Source organism: Anolis sagrei, chromosome 3 (genome assembly GCF_037176765.1).
Source record: "Anolis sagrei isolate rAnoSag1 chromosome 3, rAnoSag1.mat, whole genome shotgun sequence".
NCBI classification, from domain to species: domain Eukaryota; kingdom Metazoa; phylum Chordata; class Lepidosauria; order Squamata; family Dactyloidae; genus Anolis; species Anolis sagrei.
In genome coordinates this window covers 40,089,009-40,102,768 of record NC_090023.1, presented here as the reverse complement: position 1 = coordinate 40,102,768, position 13,760 = coordinate 40,089,009, and the positions used below count along the sequence as shown (strand labels likewise).

Sequence of the window (13,760 nt, the reverse complement as noted above, 5' to 3'; positions counted from 1 at the left end):
TCACTCTAGGTTAGGTAAGGTAAAAATTTATAGAACTTTATTACGCTCCATGGACCCACAACTGTTAAATAAATAATAAACATACAGGAGTTTACAGGTGAGGTAAAGGTTTTCTCCTGACGTTAAGTCCAGGCATGTCCGGCTCTGGGGGTTGGCACTCATCTCCATTTCTAAGCCGAAGAGCTGGATACTGCTTTGATAGTCTTGGATTTGAAATCAAATCTGATGTTTTTATTTTTTATTTTTATTTGGTGTGCGATGGAAGAGGGGTGGTCTTATAGGGCGAGTATATACCAAACTCTATATTTTAACTGGAAAAGTTGGGGGTCGTCTTATACGCCCAGTCGTCTTATATACACAGTATTTTGCAGCTAGAAAATATTTTCATGACAAAGATTTTGAAATTTAGCACTGAAATTATAGGAAAATGTCCCTCTCTGCATAGCAGTCTATCTATCTATCTCTATTTACTGTATTTATATACCGCTTTTTTCACCCCTGGGGGGACTCAAGGTGGTTTACAACATACTAATGGCAAAAATTCAATGCCAACATACAGTAACAAAGAAATCATAACAACTAATTGCTACATATAACGATGAACTTAAAATCAACTAAAAACCATTAAACATAAGACATAAATAAAATCTGAACATAATGATATCGGAGATGCTGTTCTGGTTTCACTTTGACAAAGAATTTGCAGTGTGAATGGTGTGTTTGTGTGTGTGTGCGCGCGCATGAACAGACTGAAGATATCGGGGTGTTAGTCCTCACCAGGCTGCTATTGATCTAAATTTTTCAACAATGAGGAAGGGAATGAAAGTGAACTTTCCCAAATTACCATTGTGTGCCATGGGGTGACATGTGCCCCCCCCCCCCAGGCCACTTTTGAGTCCCATCACAAGTCCCCCTATATGTTTATTTTTGCATTAAAACTATCTCCATAGGCCCTTATGATTGTTAGGGCAATTTTACAATTTTTCCCTCGAATTTGATTTAGTCCAACAAACTGTTGGAAGCATTGGTGGCATTTTTGTTGTTGTTTATTTGTTCAGACATTTCCAACTCTTCATGACCTCATGGACCAGACCTCCCTGTTGGCTGTGGCCACCCCAGCGTCTTCAAAGTCAAACCAGTCACTTCAAGGATAACAGCCATCCATCTTGCCCTTGGTCGGCCCCTCTTCCTTTTTCCTTCCATTTTCCCCAGCATCATTGCTTTCTCCAAGCTTTCCTGTCTTCTCATTTTGTGGCCAAAGTACTTCATTTTTGCCTCTAGCATTTTTACTTTTTAAAGTTGAGAAAAATCATAAGATGAGAGGATACGGCCCTCAGTGGTTCTTCAGGGGGGTCAGCAAAGCCCCCAGTCCTCAGCAATTGCCCATCTTGATCTAACATATTTCTCTGAATAATCTCCCCCCAGCTCCACCCACAATATTAACAGTCTGAAATCAGCCAACATGTGCAAGGAACCAGCAGAAAATGTTTTAAATTTCTTAGTGGAGGAGGTTAAGCTAGGTGTGTTTTCATGTGAAAGAGTATCTGAAGGAATCAGTTTCTTGGGTGAACATAGATTTAATAAAGAAATCTTAAAGCTTGCCCCACCCAAATATCTCCAGGCTTATAGCTTGATTCCTGACAGTTCTTTATAAAGGTAGACAGAAATCAAGAATGGCATTAAAGTCACTCCTGGTTAGTACCAAAATGTTCTACAACAACTTTTCCCAGTCTGTCACATCCTGAGAGAGGCTATCAATAAACTTTGTAAAGAGGGGATTGCAGCTCTGTCTTCGTATATTTAAGATACTGTCAAAACTCTGACTGGTTGACATTCTATCAGGCACTACATTTGTTGCAGAGTACAATGCCTGTGAATAACCCAGAGAAGAAATAAGGATAGGTGAGTGATATCTCTCCAAAATGTTCAGTTTACACAGCATCATCTTCTCTTTTGCACAAAACAGGTATTCCCTCCCCTATTAAAAAAACAAAAACAGGATGTGAATCTCCAGATACAATGATGTATATTACTGATGAAAAGCAGCATAAGAAGTGGATTAACTCCAGCTTTAATTTAACGTATTACATTAGTGAATTGAAAAATGATATGTAACCTTATGCTGACCTCTGTATTGTTATATATTTACTTGAAAACTGCAGCTGCATTTACAAATTCTAGGCCAATGAGACTCTGCCTATGATACCTCAGCTTTATTATGGTGATGTACTTCATTTTGTTCATTCATTCTTCTTGAAATAGCTCTGGACATATTCAGAAGAAGGATCAAAGAAGAAAAAACTAAATGGTTCAAACATAACAGACAAGCAGTCAGGTCCAGGAGGGTCAATATCATTACACTTTTGAAAGGAAGCCAACAATAGGCCAAAGCCAAAGGCAGACAAAAGTTCAAATCCAAAAACAACAGGCTTAGGACAGCGAGGCAAAGGTAATAAGCACAGGGTAGACATATCCATTGGTTAGTCTACTCCTGCTTCTTGAAAAGTGGGCAATTCTTGCATATATTGTGTGAGTTTTAAGATTGTTGGGGAAAAGCTTTCCGTCATGTCAGATCTAACACTTTGTGGCTATGTTTGGTAAGGACCCAGGAGAGAGCAATCTCAGTGGCTGCTCTCAGGCTCCAGGACTCTCTGCCACAGGACAGGAGGGTAGGTTGGCCACTTCCCTGCTCTCCACCAATGCGTAATGAACTTTTTAAAAAACAAAAAATAGACACCTGGCAACTTTAAAGTATTGTCATTTCAATAGAGTAGTTTATGTAACCATTTTCAAAAGTTTTTATTTTTAGATTTCAATTCATATAGCTAACTTTTAATTCATGCTGTGAGCCAACTTGGGTCTCATTCAGGAGAAAGACAGGATATAAATAAATCTAGTCTAGCAAGTTTTAGTCTGCCTGGTATAATATAATGGAGTTAGTCCATGAGTGAATCTTCCCAGAGATATCCAACAAGTTTGTTAACTAGAAGAGTGAGACAAAGTCCTGGCTTGGAATATAAACTGCATACCTTATTGCAACTGAAAAAGTGGACTGTCACCCATGAACTCATACTAGAACCTAGCTTGATGTCAAACTAGAATCTAGCTTGCTGTTGACCTTTGCAGCCCGAAAGTTGAATCTGTCAAGTAGGAAATTTAGGTACTGCTTTATGCGGGAAGGCTAATTTAACTAATTTACAACGCCATAAAAATTTCCAGCAGCATGCAAAAGAATGAGGAAGCACTCCATCGGTGTCACAAGTGGACGGTGAAGCGACAGCTCCCCCAGTGGCCGGAATTTGAGCATACCTTCATGAAGCTGGAAGGTTAAATAGCCTTTGTGTGTCTGTCTATATATGTTGTGTGTCTATGGCATTGAATGTTTGCCATGTCTATGTGCATGGTGATCTCCCCCGAATCCCCTCGGGGTGAGAAGGATGGAATATAAATACTGGAAATAAATAATAAATAAATTTGTCTCAAAAGTCCCTGAAGAATCCTTTCTTCATTTTTTCTCCATTTTTGGGTTAAATTGAACCATACTAACTAACATAGCTACGTCTTTGCATACGTTATAAGTGGATTAAGTTTGGAACAAGGGAATCAAAGCTCTAGAGCAGTGGTTCCCAACTTTTGGTCCTCCAGGTGTTTTGGACTTCAGCTCCCACAGATGGTAAGTTGGTTCTCAACCTTCCTAATGTTGTGACCCTTAATACAGTTCCTCATGTTGTGGTGACTCCCAACCATATTTCATTGCTACTTCATAACTATTATTTTGCTACTATTACAAATAATAATTTAAATATCTGACATGCCGGATGTATTTTCATTCACTGGATGAAATTTGGCACTAATACCTGTTACACCCACATTTGAATACCGGTGGGGTTGGGAGGAGAATAGATTTTGTCATTTGGGAGTAGCTCAAGAATAGGACTCCAGAATCACCTACGGACCCACTGCCAGTACACTGATCCTGGAAGACTATCCTACTTGGACAATGAGGGATTGCCTAAGTAAGTAAGTAAGTAAGTAAGTGTAGTTGCTGGGATTATAGTTAACCAGCAATCAAAGAGCATTCTGAACTCCACCGACAAGAGAATTTAAACCAAGCTTGGCACACAGAACTCCCATGACCAAGAGAAAATACGGGAAGGGTTTGGTGGGAATTGACCTTGAGTCTTGGAGTTCGCCTACATCCAGAGAGCACTGTGGACTCAAACAATGATGGCTCTGGACCAAACTTGGCACAAATGTCCAAATGTGAACACTGGACCCACCAATGATAGAATGGGGTCAAAATTCCCACACAGAACCCCTATGACCAACAGAAAACACTGTGTTTTCTGATGGTCTTTGGCAACCCCCCTAACACCCCCCTTGCAACCCTCTGGGGTCCTGACCCCCAGGTTGAGAAACGCTATGCCAGAGCATTACATTATAGCATTATCAAGTGAAAGGGAAGTAAAAATACACCTGTATGAGTTTAGCCATAAAGAAAGGTTATACAGCTCTGAAATAGTTCTTAACAATAGAAAACCATTTTTCAGATACCCAACCATTTTTTGAAAAAAAAATACAATATATTTCCAACTATAGTAATATGAATGTAGAAAGCCTAGAGGGATATGGTGGTTATCTGGCATACTGCACTGAATGCCACAAATAACTTGCATTATGGGAGTGGGCTTTATGGAATGTGTCCTTGGCCCTTAGGGAGCAGGGCCTTTCAACTGAGGCAAGAGGAAGGAAAACTGTGTACATGGACTACCAAAAATTAAAAACAAAAAACAATTAGAAGTGTTTAAATAGATGTGTTTTGGGTTGTTTAGATCATAATCAGTGCAATCAATGTAAAAGGTGAATTCCAGGAACAGTAATTCATTTTGGAGGAAGGCAGAAAAAAATCCCAAGAAACAGAATTTTGAAGCTCATCACTTGAGGCATTTCCTGAGATCCACATATTAACCAATAAGATTCAATCTTTCTTTTTAAAACAATTAACCAAACACACTTCCCCTTTTGTTACATGGTATTTTTCCTTGATTAGCATGCTAATCAAGGTGGTCAGTTGAAACATTCACACCTAGCCCCAGGAGAGAAGAGTCCTTTGTCTCACCCTTGTCATTCCACAGATATATGAACCCTTTTGCCTAGTTCCAACAGACTTCACTACCTCTGAGGATGCTTGCCATAGATGCAGGCAAAACGTCAGGAGAGAATGCCTCTAGACCATGGCCATATAGCCCGGAAAAACCTACAACAACCCAATTTATATAGTATTCCCTACTTATCATTCCCATTTCTTAGCCTCCACCAGATGAATCTGAGTTTTCTCATTGCAATCATCTAGAAACTATTCACACTAGAAATTACCTGACTCTAATCTAAGTTGCTTTCCTAGGCTATGTAACTTGTACTGTTATCAGGCAATGTAATAACTGACAAGTATTTCAGCATTTGTTTTTCTCTCTCCTCTTTTCATACTGGAAAATGAGACTGTATTTTCAGCTTGCCTTCCACAGTTCTTAGTAATTAAAAAAAATGTTGGAGATAAATAGGGACTGATCTGTAAGGCAATGCCAAGGCTCTTTTCTGTACTGGTTGCTTATTTTCCCAGACACAACTATCCATAGAAAAGGGCACACATTATTTTTTAATCTAAACATTACTTTTTACAAAACAGAACCCACAATATTAAAATGCATTTTACTCATTAAGATTCAGGTTAAATAAATATGCTCACGAAGTATGTTTCAGCATGTTGTGGGATAAGAGCGCTGCATCTCTTTGGCAATTCCTGAATAGGTTTTCAGCCTCTTTCTGCGTCAGATTCGCGTGCTTCCTCCTGGCTTTAATAATCTGTGTAGCCCTGTCATGACCCACATCCAATCCTTCACCTATTAATCCTTCTCATTTCTCGTAGCCTGCATTCTACTAATTCAAGCACTTCTGGCTCTGTGATTCTGTTAATGTCTATGGTATGTTTTGTACACAATTTTCCTGCATTTCTTTCTACACAATGGTTCCAATTTAGGCTAGTTAAGGTTAAGACATCCTAAAATCAAACTAAATAAAATAACTAAATGAAATCAGAGACAGCAAGTTGTTTCATTTTTTCAGTGAGCTGGGGTGAAGTTATAATGTAGGAAAGCAGCTTACATTATGTGTTAAATATGTAAATAAAATATTTTTCATTACTTATTTATCACCCTGAGTGGGACATAAGGTGGCTCCCAGATAGAATCCATTAAAAAATTCTCATAATCAAACTTAAAATCAATTAAAATCACCACATAGAAAAGTTTTAGAAGATAAATAAAGCATCCCTATAGGAAAGAAACCAGGAGACTAGCTTGACCAAGTAAGTGTAGGCTGTGAGAGGGAACATGTGAAGGAATGGATGTGGGCCATGGAAAAACTACAATCTTTTAGACCATAGGAATCATACTAATCTGATGGTTGCTCCAGGACAGTGGTTACCAACCTTTTTTTGACCAGGGACCACTTGACTAGGGACCACTTTGACCAGGGACCGCTCTCCAATATTAGTACCAAAACTGTTACGAATCAGTTTTTGGTCAACTTTAGATTCGGTTTGGGGTGCTGATTCAGAAAATTGCATTGGATTGACCACATCAGCTCTAGTTTCTGATACAAAACATATACACATGGTCAGTGACAGGGAGTGGCAGGCAGTGTGAAAGGAGCAGAAATAAATTAAAATAAATAAAGAGAAAGGAAGCTTGTGGACCAGATTTTCATCCTCGCAGCCCACTGGCGGTCTGCGGCCCACAGGTTAAGAACCACTGCTCTAGAAGCATTGCCTTACAGGACAGTTCCTTCATGAAACCTACAAATTGATAACTCAAATCATGGACAGAATGAGGAAGAACCAATTTCCCTTTCTGTATCCATAGAACTTATAGAGTTCAACTTCTGACACTTTCTAAGTTATTTTTATTCTTAATCTCAGGAACAGTTGTGTACATAAGTCTAAGCATCCCCACTGTATATCCTGAAGGGAAAAACTGTATAAGGAAAGAAAAGGAAAAGTTAAAAATTACTAGAAAATGCTCTGTGGGATTACAAAGACAGGAAAACTTTGCAGATGTTACTGTCTCTCTAGAGGAATAAATGCTTGCATTTTAATATTCTAAGCAGCTGGTTCCTGTTGAATGCCATCAGAATGATTCAGCCACCTACAAGAAATCCCAGTAGCAACAAGTGCACTGATATAGACAAATACAAAACTTTCTGCTTTAAGGACATTACCATTACTTTGATATACTGAAAGTTAAATTACATTACAGCAATAGCATCAAAGCAATAATCTGAAAGGAATAAGAAGAGCCTTTTCTCAATATTATGGATAATCAAATTATCTGCATCCTTAGAAATGTGTGTGTGTATTCAGCAAAAGGCACCCTCCTCTTCTATCCAACAATTCCTGTTTGCTTAGTTTTCGGAATTCAACACTTTCTGGCTTAAGATGAGTGATATAAATACATTTTTGTATTTTACGTTCTAGCAACCTTAGGTAGGTCAATCAAGGCCAGCTAGTTTGTAAATTGATATTGGCTACAATGACTGTGCCTGGCACTTATCAAGCGATCTACTCCCTGACAGATGCTTGCAATCCAAACCAGATCTCTTTCTAGTTATGGTTCCTCTGTACTCGCATTATAGTTGTATGTGCTTTGGCAAAGAAGCAGCTCGTGAATATTAGAATTAATAAGACTAATATGCCATGGGATAGCGTTGAGTGCTAAAAGAACAGTCATGGAGCCTGAGCTCCTCAATCAAGACAAAACTCCTCCTAGAAGCCAAGAGGACGAAGCTGAGACTGTTCTACTTTGGACATATCACTGAAAAAGATTTTGTTTGACAATGTGGAAAATAGGAGGAAAAGAGGAAGACGGCATTCATAGGCTCAGAGTAAGCTGGAATGGACTTATCAGCAAATAACAAGAGCAAATATGCTATGCTAAACTTTAAAAAACACAATTATTTCTCTGTCCAGTCCTTTGGTATTTCTGTTATTTGCATGTAATTCCTATAACGTGATAATAGCAAACTTATTGAACAAAACAGTAGTCCAAAAGGTAGCCTAGAGCACTACTTCTTAAACGGTTAGTCCCAACCACAAATTCAATGCCGTTAGCTCAACAATGGGCTTGCAAAAGAAAAAAAAAGAAAAAAAGAAAGGCAACAGTAAAAGTGTTTAGACATTTATATTAATCTGTTATCAACAATGTACAGTGTTTACAGTAGACTATGCAGAAAATGCTTTAGCTGTACATCATAAAAAAGAAAAATCACCATGTTTAGTAAGCCTTGCTAATGCTGACTTATTATCAGTAAATGTTTGATTTTTATGCCTAGGGCCCCCTAGTGGTGCAGTGGGTTAAACTGCTAAGCTGCTGAACTTGCTGACCGAAAGGTTGGCAGTCTGAATCCGGGGAACGGGGTGGGCTTCTGCTGTTAGGCCCAGCTTCTGTAAACCTAGCAGTTTGAAAACATACAAATATGAGTAGGTCAATAGGTACTGCTCAGTGGGAAGGTAATGACACCCATCTGGCTCTTTAGCTTAGAAATGGAGATGAGCACCAGCCCCCCAGAGTCTAGACTTGACTAGACTTAATGTCATGGGAAACCTTTCCCTTTACTTTACTTTACTTTACTTTACTTTACTTTACTTTATAGACCTATATACCCAGGAACATGTAAAAATATCTGAGGCTGAAAGTGATCAGGAGTGGGAAAAGTTTAGGCAGGCCTGGTCTAGAGTGCTGATTCTTCTTAAAGTGTAGGTTTCAACCCCAAATACACTCCCATAAGAAAAAGATGATTCAAAAAATGGCAAAAGTGAGTGGTTTTTAAATATCATCTAGTGGTTGTTTTAGACATTTACATGAATATGTTAGAAACAATGTGCAGTGTTCATTGTGGACTCTGCAGAAAATACTTCAACTCTACTTCATAAAAAGGAAAACCAGCCTGTTTAGCAAACCTTGCTAATGCTGATTTACTATCACTAAATATTTGATTTATATACCTATTTTATATACCTATATACCTGGAACGGCATAACAATTTCTCAGGCAGAAAGGGATTGAAAGTGGAAAAAGTTTAAGAAGTCCTGATGGGAATAATGTATATTTTAGATATTGTTGGACTACAAGTCCCAACAGCCCTAGTCTGTATGGCTTATAATTAAAAAAAAAATGTTAGGAATTTCACTTTAACAACAACTGAGGCACTGCATTATTCCCATCCGGTACCTGCATGTTTGTACAGCCATAATTCTTTAAAATGTGTCACCTATATGATGTAATTTTTTTTCATGTCAGGAGCAATTTGAGAAACTGCAAGTCGCTTCTGACGTGAGAGAATTGGCTGTCTGCAAGGACATTGCCAGAGGACGCCAGAATGTTTTAATGTTTTACCATCCTTGTGGGAGGCTTCTCTCATGTTCCCACATGGGGAGCTGGAGCTGACAGAGGGAGCTCATCCGTGCTCTCCCCAGATTCGAACGTCTGACCTGTTGGGTCTTCAGTCCCGTTGGCACAAGGGTTTAACCCATTGTGCCACTGGGGCTGTAATGATGTGCTAAAACATTACAACCCAAGTGAACACATTGGCCTGGCACAACACAACTTAAACTTTATACTGTGGAAGCAAACTGTTGTCTCAGGCACTCTTACCACCATTTTAAACTCTGGTTGATAATGTTGGGTGTTTTTTCAAAATGCATTCCTCATTGATACACGTGGTTTAAACAGCATGCAACTATTATCCTCATTCCACTAGAGAGGATACAGTAATACCCCAGAGTCATATTTTATCATGGATTCCCCAAAGAATTAGATTTGTGAGCCAAGTATTTTACAGCAATATAAAAAGTATTAAACACTGTTGCTGAGTTATAGAAATAATTCATGAATAGCCTCCACCTAGCCCAAACCCCCCTAATCCAAATGACCTGTTCTGGTCCATAGGCTGGCTGGCACAAGGAGTAGCCGTTTACTGGGTGACATTTCCCTTATTTTGTTACTGAAGTTGAAAATTAACCCACAATATCATGAACACCAGACCTTCTCACAAACATATAAAAACACCTGATACCCTTCAGGGTTTATGTGTGTTTGCTTTTTTTTCTTGTTTTGAGGTTCAAAACAACTATGTTTTGTTACAGTTGGAAATAATAGTGGTAATATTTTCAAGACACAGAAATTATGTTTATTACATTTTTTTCGTAGAAAAACAGGTCTGTAAGCTATTCAAAACCAATTTGTTGCCTCATCTGAACACGTGTTTTGTAGTTCCTGAATGGTGGATATTGTGGAATACTCTGTTTCTACACCAACAAAAACTCCTGTAGACATGGGGTCTCTTAATCCCCTGGAAAACAAGATGATTTCCACAGGTAATAAAATTCCCTGGAAGTCACTCAACCAAATTTTTAAATAAACCCCAATAAGACCTGATAGTATACATTTCCACGGTTATTCTCATTTTGCAGAATGAACTCAAGGCTTGTCTGAGCTGAACAAAATGCAATTACTGTTCCACTGATGGTTTCGGTATAAAACCAAGCTTAAATCTTCATAGAAAAGACCACATCTTGAATGAATGAGTTATCAAATTATATTGTGTTGATTTACCACACAATATATTACCCTTGAATTATAATTTCATAATGATCAGCCTATCTTGTTATTATAACAGCTGCATGAAAATGTAATTGATTATGACTACCCCTGCCTTCTTTATCCCTTTCTGCCATCCCTCTGCTAAAGAACTGATGTTCACAACCTGTTAAGATACGCTCAAAAGCCAAACAGGCAAAATCAACTTATTTATGTCACACTCACACAAATTAAAAATCAAAATGCCAATTATTTTGAATTTAAAGTAAGTTAACTTAAGGAAATTCAAGAAAGAACTTGAATTCATTTTCCTCTGTCTCAAAACTCCCTAGAATATTAGTGGGAACCTTCTGAACAATGTGGGATGGAGGGGAACAGCTAAGTGTAATGACTATAATTATAAAGTGTTGTCCTCTATGGAAAAATATAGTGAGAAATATAATAATAATAATAATAATAATAATAATAATTTGTATCCCACCCCCTCTCCCAAAAGGGACTCAGGGTGGCTTACAACAACAACAAAACAATAACAACAAAATACAATAACAACGAAAAACCCCAATACATACAAAGAAACACTAGATTTCTTTTTGAAGAATGGGCACCCTCCCTCCCTTTTTTCTTACAGCAGATGATCAATGATTGGCAGTGTTTAGGAACATCAACTACCAAATCTGGAGGTATTCCCTAGAGCAGTGGTTCTCAACCTGGGGTCCCCAGATATTTTTAGCCTTCAACTCCCAGAAATCCTAACAGCTGGTAAACTGGCTGGGATTTCTGGGAGTTGTAGGCCAAAAACATCTGGGGACACCAGGTTGAGAACCACTGCCCTAGAGAGTACTCTACCCAGTTCTCAGTAAAATACTTCAAGACTGGAATGAAAAGGGGAGGACAATTAAGATAATAACTGGAAGATATTATGAAGAATGACTGTAGGAACTATGTTTCGAGTGGAGGAGAGCCACTGTGAATGGACTTTATGTGCTCTACAAATACTTGAAGACCTGCTATGCAGAAGAAGAAAGAAATGTCCTGTAGACTGAATATAATTTTCTTGCTTCTTGGAAGGGGGCTGGACTGGATGGCCCATGAGTTCTCCTCCAACTCTATGATTCTATGACTCAATTTACAGGAAGTTAGATTTTGATCAGGTATTAATTTTGATAATGAAAAAAAACTAACTAAAATGTAGTGACATCTATGAGTCTATGAGGCTTCTCCAGATTTTGTGGGGCACAATGGAAGGAATGCTTCTTTCCCATTAGCAGTATGAAAAATAAGTGTGCAATGTAGCACATACTCTGATTTTCTACATTGCTGCTGAAAAGTAATTCCACAACTGTATACTTATATGTCAGGATGTAGTGACTGTCATCAGAATAAAAGCATTTTTGTTTCTTTTCGGAAAAGGGAGGTGAACACTTTAGCATTGGAAGGAAAAATGACATATGAGATATTTCAAATATATTTTAAAAGGGTTTACACCGTTTCTTTCTAAAAAGGCAATTCTTCTGGGGACAGCAAAGAGCTGCATTCTTCCCACCTCACATGGCTGATGACAAAGTTAAACAAGTTAGTACAGTACTCAGATTCTCCCAATGTTCACACAGAAACATGCAGACTAAATAGAGCTAACATTCTGCAAATGTAGGTAGAAGTGAAAATTATGTCTTGTCTTATTTGAAAACTGGTCTCAGTGTTTGTATATGGCCTTGGCCGCTCTGAACTAGAGTACTAATCTCTGTTAGGACAGGGGGGAAATCTGTCAGCTATTAACTAGCTGAATTAAGAATGTCCCCCATGATGACTGCCCATGTATGTACTTCTCATTGTGTCCTGCAATTATATTTGCTCTATGAAGCCAACTGTGGCTTCCCTGTATAACACAAGCATTCCAGGTATATGTGTAAGAAATGAGTTGTGTTGCTCTTTATAGAAATTTTATCATACGTGAAGTGGGGCTCAGGTTGTTAAACATGTTGGTCTCCTTAATGTGTACCCTATGTGACGAGTTCCTTCATCTAATACAAAATCATACGTAAGGTCAATGTTTTCTATGTGCTACAATAATTTTATTTTGGCTAAATAAATACACCCCCCCCCCCCACAAAAGGAATTTAATATGACTTACAGGTAAAATAATGGACATATTAAAACTAACTTACATTTGATGAAGCACTGTGGCCTTCCGACTAGAGCAGTTGCTCAGGATGTGGGATTTGCTTGCTGGCTCTTATGCAGACTTGGTCAACATGGACTTTCAATGGAGTTGTATGAAGATATTTGTCTGTTAAAAAAAACACAATTCGTTCAATCAACTGTTTACATGTAGCCTTCTATATCAGTGGTGGTGAACTATGGCACGCAGTGCCCTCTCTCCTGGTACCATGCTGTCATCTGCTCCCCACTTGCCACCCTGCCCCCTGCTTGCTCACCCACCCATCCCCAGTTTTGGGTTTTGGTGGAAGGAAAAATAGAATTGAATGTTTTCAGCATACAGATAACACAAAACACAAAAATGACAGCCTGTATCTCCATGGATGCATACAGAAGTTATCATATAATCTAATATTTTTGCATAATTGTTTTCCATGCAGGGGAACCTCTGGAACTCCATTTATTTGGGGGTAGAGTTCATAATAATCCCTACCATGAGCTATGCTGGCTGAGAGTTCTGGGAATTAAAGTTCAATTCATGTGTAGGACAAATGGCTTCCTACCAGTTTTACTTTCTTTTAGCCATTTTTTAAAATTTGTAGATAGTATCTGTATGAGGAAATTTTGTATTTAATTGTTGAAGCCCTTGGGGACACAAACACATTTCCCCCCAGTAAATTGTGTACAGGCAGTCCCCACATTCTGTAGGTTTTTTCTTAAATTGAATTTGTCTGTAAATTGAAACAGGCATATTTTTTACGTGTAACTCCAGCCATTTACTTTTTACTTTTGGATAGCATATTGAATGGTTAACACCCCTGCAATGTTTATCTTGCTGATTGTGCCCCTATTCAGAAGACTTCACCTCACTTTCTGTCCCTGTGACAAATGGATTTTGAGAATTTTGGGTTGTCATGGAAACAAGGATTGGTGATAAACTTTCAGAGG

At 38.4% G+C, this 13,760-nt stretch overlaps 1 protein-coding gene across 8 annotated transcripts in view; it reads right to left on the bottom strand.

Annotated features, from left to right (window-relative positions):
- The window catches only part of ZBTB20 (zinc finger and BTB domain containing 20), a 607,051-nt gene that overhangs the window by 79,611 nt on the left and 513,680 nt on the right, over positions 1-13,760 (bottom strand). For 7 of the 8 annotated variants that reach the window (XM_060770782.2, XM_060770779.2, XM_060770783.2 and 4 more), the window contains one exon: positions 12,821-12,942. The gene's annotated coding sequence lies outside the window, so the exon portion shown is untranslated. Of the gene's footprint in view, positions 1-5,746; positions 5,839-12,820; positions 12,943-13,760 lie in introns of those variants that run through there. The other variant, XM_060770787.2, reaches the window with a different exon arrangement.